Source organism: Camellia sinensis, chromosome 9, assembly GCF_055761805.1.
Source record: "Camellia sinensis isolate YWXY chromosome 9, ASM5576180v1, whole genome shotgun sequence".
In the NCBI taxonomy this organism is placed as follows: Eukaryota; Viridiplantae; Streptophyta; class Magnoliopsida; order Ericales; family Theaceae; genus Camellia; species Camellia sinensis.
This window is the reverse complement of record NC_138969.1, coordinates 141629831-141636578: the sequence shown is the minus strand read 5'-3', so window position 1 is coordinate 141636578 and position 6748 is coordinate 141629831.

Genomic DNA, 6748 nt, shown 5'->3' with positions numbered 1-6748 from the left:
CACGAAAGGGCTCCGAATCCGGAGGCTTTTAGTGGCCGATCGTGATATCCACGAAGGGGCTCTGAATCCGGAGGCTTTTAGTGGCCGATCGTGATATCCACGAAGGGCGCTCCGAATTCGAAGGCTTTAAGTGGCAGATCGTGGTATCCACGAAGGGGCTCCGAATCCGGAGGCTTTGAGTGGCTGATCGTGATATCCACGAAGGGGCTCCGAATCCGGAGGCTTTCAGTGCCGATCGTGATATCCACGAAGGGGCTCCGAATCCAGAGGCTTTAAGTGGCCGATCGTGATATCCACGAAGGGGCTCCGAATCCGGAGGCTTTCAGCGGCCGATCGTGATATCCACGAAGGGGCTCCGAATCCAGAGGCTTTTAGTGGCCGATCGTGATATCTACGAAGGGCGCTCTGAATCCGAAGGCTTTTTTGGAACACTTTTAGAACAATTTTCGACAAGAGTCCTCGTATTACAAAAGTGGAATTCGTACATGGCGAATCGTTTAACACAAATCATTCTCAACAGGTCGGGTTTAATGATAAAACTTTCGCAAGTTGGTTGAGTTCCAAGGCCTTGGAAGACTCCTTTCTGTCATATCTTTCAGCCGATATGCCCCTGTTCCTACGATGGAATCGATCTGAAAGGGGCCATCCTAGTTTGGACCAAGCTTTCCATCAGTCGGCTTCCTGTCGGCTGGAAGCACCTTCTTCAAGACCAATTCTCCTGGCGTGTAGCGGCGCAGCTGAACTCGTTGATTGTATGATTTCGTTAACTGTTGCTGGTACCGTGCCGTGGACACAAAGGGGCGGTCTCTTCGTTCCTCGATTAGAATCAAATCCAAAGCCAGCATCATGTCATTTCGGTCTGTATCAAAAACTTGCGACTTGAGGGTCGGGAGGCCGATCTCCAGGGGTAAGATCGCCTGGTTGCCAAAGCATAGGGCAAACGGAGTTTCTCTAGTTGATCTCCTCGGCATTGTTCGATGAGCCCACAATACACTCGGCAATTCTTCAACCCATTTGCCTTTGGCTTTCTCCAGCCTTTTCTTGATGCCGTCCAGGATGGATTTGTTTGAAGCATCGGCCTGACCATTGCTTTGGGGATAAGCCAGCGTAGAAAAGTACGGTCGGATACTATATTTGTCGCACAGTTCTCGGTAAACACCACAATCAAATTGAGTGTCGTTGTCTGAAATAAGGGCTCTTGGAATGTCGAATCGTGTTATGATGTTCCTCCACACAAAGCATTTAACATCAACATCTCGAATGTGTGTTAATGCCTCCGCTTCGACCCATTTCGTGAAGTAATCTGTTGCGACGATCAAGTGTCGCTTATTCCCTGGGGCCCTCGGCAATGGTCCTACAATATCGAGCCCCCACTGGACGAACGGCCAGGGACTGGTAATAGAGTTCAGCTCTTCAGCGGGCAAATGGGTTAGTAGGGAGAACTTCTGGCACTGTTCACACCTTTTTACATAACACTCGGCGTCCGCTCTCATGGCCGGCCAATAATACCCCTGCGTTATAGCTTGATGGGCCAACGAACGCCCACCAGAATGGGCACCACAACTGCCCTCATGTATCTCAATTAGAAGCTCTTCGACTTTGTCTGGGTGCACACATTCCAAATATAGACCAGAGAGGGATTTTTTATAGAGCCCTTATTGCGGATCCAAGTAGTATCTCATGGCTTTGTTTCGCAACTTGTGCACTTCTTTCTTGTCCTCTGGGAGTTGGTCAGAAGACAGGAAAGCAGCAATGGGATCCATCCAGCTTAGGGCAGATTCTATGGCGTTAATCTGGACTTCCTCCGAAGGGCCAATGCTTGTCTCCGGGATGAAATCTACTTCAATAGTCCATTTAATCTCTGAGTTAATGGCAGAGGCTAGGCAAGCCAAGGCGTTTGCATGGGTGTTCTGATCACGTGTTATCTGGTTCAACTCTTGATGGTCAAATTTTGCCAACAAGGAATTGGCCGTTTTCATGTAGGCCGTCATGCGGTCGTTCTTTGCCGTGTACTCCCTCTTTAGCTGGTTGATCACCAGTTTTGAATCACAAAACACATGCAAACGCCGAGCGCCGAGAACGTGCGCGTTCCGTAAACCGGCTAGGAGGGTTTCGTATTCGGCTTCGTTATTTGATGCTTCGAAGCCAAGCTTGACGGCCTGCTCAATTATTGCGCCGTCAGGAGACATGATGACAACTTCGGCTCCACTGCCCCGCTGATTGGACGATCCATCGCAATACAACTGCCAAATATCCCCAACATAAATCCTCCAATTCGACTTTGGTTAGGGGTGCAACTTGGGCAGGGTTAACCCGAGCAACCCGAGCCCAGTTCGAATTTTTTTAGGGCTTGGACAAAATATTTTTAAATTCAGTATGGGCTTGGGCGAAAATTCAGAAGCCCGAATTAAATTTGGACGAGCTTGGGCAAAGATGTTAAACAACCCGAGCAACCCGAAGCCCGAATTATACATATATAGATATATAAAAATATTAAATATAAATATAAATTAGTAGTCATTACATGATATTAAAGTAATTTATGTTATTAAATCATATTGAATATATATTATATATACAAATAACATAAAATCTTATTTTTTTTTCTTTTTATTTTCTCTCATAAATTGTAAGGACTAGTATAGTGGCATCTCTCTTACATTATATAAATTATTTGTTTTGATGGTATTAATGATTTTCTATAACTAAAAATTTAAAAAAATAAAAAATAAAAACTAAAATTCATTTACAATTCGGGCAACTCGGGTTTAGCTCGGGTCGGGCTTGGGCAGACAACCTCAGGTTACAATTCGGGCTTGGGCAAGTCTCAGCACAACTTGGGCTGGGCTTGGACAACCTCCCAACCCGACCGAACCCGCCCGAGTTGCACCCCTAGCTTTGGTTGAATTTCGTCAGGCTTGAAGTCGGTCAGGACACCAGTGAATTCGACGACAAAGTTGGCAAGCACCTGCCCTTTGATTGAGGTTCTGGGTAAAAATTGAATATCGTATTGGCCGAGTTCTAGAGCCCATTTTGAAACACGTTCGGAAGCTTCTGCACTGCGTAGTACAGACCAGAGGGGATAGTCTGTTAGCACTCCAATACTATGACCCTGGAAGTAATGCATCAGTTTCTTCGCCGCCATGACTAGGGCTAGGATGAGCTTTTCCAGTGGAAGGTAGCGTGTTTCGGCATCAACCATTGCCTTGCTCACATAATAAACCGGTCGTTGCTCTACCAGCTCTTCCTTTATCAGCACGGCGCTGACGGCCCGGTCGGAAACTGCTAGATAGATAATGAGCGGGTCACCAAGAGAGGGCGTTGCCAAGAGTGGTACTGAGCGGAGGTAAGTCTTAAGGCCGTTGAAAGTGGCTTCGCATTCGGAGGACCATTCAAAAGCCTTGCCCTGCCGTAGTGTATGAAAGAATTGTCGGCAGCGATCTGTGGAACGGCTGATGAACCTGTTGAGTGCGGCGGCCATCCCCATTAACTTTTGAACCTCTTTTACTAATCGGGGGGAACTGAGCTCCAGGATTGCTGTGATTTGCCTTGGGTTAGCTTCGATTCCTCGATGATTGACGATATATCCCAAGAATTTGCCAGAGCCGATTCCAAAGGCACATTTGGAAGGATTCAGCTTCATTCCATATTTGCGTAAGATGCCGAATGTTTCGTCAAGATCGACTACATGATTCTGCTTTACCTTTGATTTGACCACCATATCGTCAATGTACACTTCCATTGTGCAACTGAGTTGCTTCTTGAACATGGTGGTGACTAGTCTCTGGTAGGTTGCCCCGGCGTTCTTCAGCCCAAAAGGCATAACCTTATAGCAGTAGGTTCCTCTTGGGGTGAGGAATGCAGTTTTCTCCTGGTCCTCCGGGTGCATGGCAATTCGATGGTAGGCTCTGTAAGCATCGAGGAAACTCATGCGCTGATGGCGTGCTGTAGCATCTACCAGTTGGTCTATCCTTGGGAGAGGAAAACAGTCTTTGGGGCAGGCTTTGTTTAGGTCCATGAAATCAACGCAGACTTGCCATGTACCGTTCTTCTTCTTCACAACTACAGTATTAGAGAGCCATGTGCGGTAGGTAACTTCCCTGATGGCCCTTGCATTAAGCAACCGGTCAACCTCTTCAATCACGGCGGTAGTATGCTCTGCAGCAAATCGCCGGCTTTTCTGAACGATCGGTTTGCACTTAGGGTCAACATTCAAACGATGCTCGAAAACAGTTGGGTCGACACCCGGCATTTCATATGGAGTCCATGCAAATACATCAAGATTATCGAGCATGAAGGATGCTAGCTGCTGTCTGTCGGTCTGATTCAAGGAGGCGCTGACCATGAAGAATCTCTCTAGATTGTTATCAATCTCAATTCGATCTAAGTCTTCCGTGGCTTTCTCATTCGGGAGCCGCCCAATATCGTCGAGGCTTTCATGATCCGGCACCTTGATGGGATTAACTTGCAAATCCTTTGGCGTCTTTCCGGAGAGGAGATAGCATGCTTGTGCCGATTGTTGGGAAATGCCGTATTCTGTCGGGAAGCGCAAAAGTTGATGATAGGTGCTTGGGACAGCCTGCATAGTATGCAACCAAGTTCGCCCCATGATGAGATTGTACGGCGATGGCAGCCTGACGACCAAGAACTCCACATCTACTGTTCGGGAGCTTGCTTGGATGGGTAGTATGATTTTTTCCAACAGGTATTCTGGGTTTGCATTGAAGCTGAATAATGGATAAGGAGCCAAAGACAAGTCTGATTCATTAAAGCCAAGTTTGATGAAGGTCTTGTAATACATAACCTCAAAAGTACTTCCCTGGTCTATGAGAACGCGCTCGATAGTAAATCAGTTGACACGTAGTTCGATGACCAGTGGATCAATGTGAGGGACTGTTATGCCGATAAGATCAGAATTGTCGAAGGTAATACTCGGGGCTTCATGCGGCCGTTTCGCCAGCGTGAGTTGCTTCTGGGGTGCCGGGTGCGTTTGAATTGTATGCATAGTTGAGGGTATTGGCAGGCTATATATCATATGGATGACTGCAAGCGGAGGTGATTCCCGCTGAAGTACAGTTGGTCTGGATGCGCACGTTTGGGCATGTTGCTGGGACTGAACATCTCAGACCAACTCCTGAAGGTCTTTCATGGGGTGGTTACTGTCTGGATCGGGATCTTCACGATATTCACACAGCCTATCCCTTCTTGTCGTGTCGGGAGGTGCCACCGCTTCTGATGGCCTAGTGTAGAACGAGGGGGCCCATATTGTATGCGGGCTTTCTGCGGAGGAACTGGAAACTTCAGATCATTCATTCTTCTTGGAATCCGGGGATAATAAGTCGGAGCTGCTATCGGTGTCTTGAAGCCGGGTTCGAGGTTGTCGATCACCTGCTTTTAGAGGTCGCTCGGAATTTTGGGGCACGGCTAGTTTGGATTTTACTACCTCCAAAGCTAAATCCTGACGGAGGCGTTCGTTCTCATCGATCAAGTTTCCCAACCTCTGCTCATTTTTCTTTGCTTGCTCAATGATCGCTTGCATTGCCTCATGTTCGGGAGTCGAAGATGAGGCAAAGTTCAAGACGCGTCTTGCTGGGATGAGCTCCAGTCCGTGCGTCGTTTCATCAGTGACTATTAGAGGGTCCTCCGTCACGTCCGCCATGGATATGCTTGAGTATTCCCATAGACGGCGCCAGTTGTGGGGAAGTGGTTTTTGGAAATACTCTTCCGATCCTAAGGGACGCTCGTGATCCACCGATAGTCACCTGAAATGAATTAAACACTCCGATCGGGAGTGTCGAAATTAGCACTCTGACGGACAAGTTAGTCTCTCGTTCTAGATTACTTGTATTCTAAGTTAAACTCCACAATTATCACATACCTCTTTTTGGCTGATGTCTCTTCTATTTATATCTTTTCTTCTTTGGGCCTCAGGATTAGTTCCAAATCCAACCTACTATTCGGCGTATTCTGTAAATAACCGCTTCTTCACTCGGCCCCTTGCTTAGTCGGCTATCTAGCCGAATAAGGTTGGGTCCGAGTTTCCGTGGCAATGGCCGAATACTTCGAATCTCAATTCTTCAATGTTCGTCTACCTGAAATCTCTAAGACTCCCAATATTCGGCCCCCACAATTAGTAAAATTTATGTTAACTCTCAATTAGCAGTAATTGAGCAACAAATTCAACCAAAATTAAACAAAGAAAACAAGTGACTGTGATTTTGACTCAATATCTTAAAAGTATAAAGACTTCTTTGAACTTCAATTAAACAATTAAATAAATTTTTTTAAAATAATAATACTGATCTTCTGAAAACATGTTTTAAAAATGTAGATTTAAAAAAAATGGTTTTGGGCCTAAAATAGCCACAAAAGACAAAATAGGCTATTTTAGCCACAACAAACAAAACATCACATCCAACCCATAATCATTACACTATTCTCTCACAAAAAAAGTCAAAAAAATCAAAAAATCAAAAAGTCCTTCCCAAATCAAGCTTTTTAGCACAAGCTAAAATAGTCAAAAAAAAGTCAAAAAGCCAACCCACTTTCCAAACGGAGGCTTAGTAAGATTTTTAAAAGGAATAGTTTATTTCTGTCTTTGGTGATTTTTAAAAAAATAATTACACAATTTTAATTTTTAATTTTTTACTTTTCAAATCTTCTAGTTAAATTTTTTTGAAAAAGGTTTAGAAAAGACAAATATAATTTAGTTTTTGTTAGATTTTTATTTATTTATATAGAATTTGAT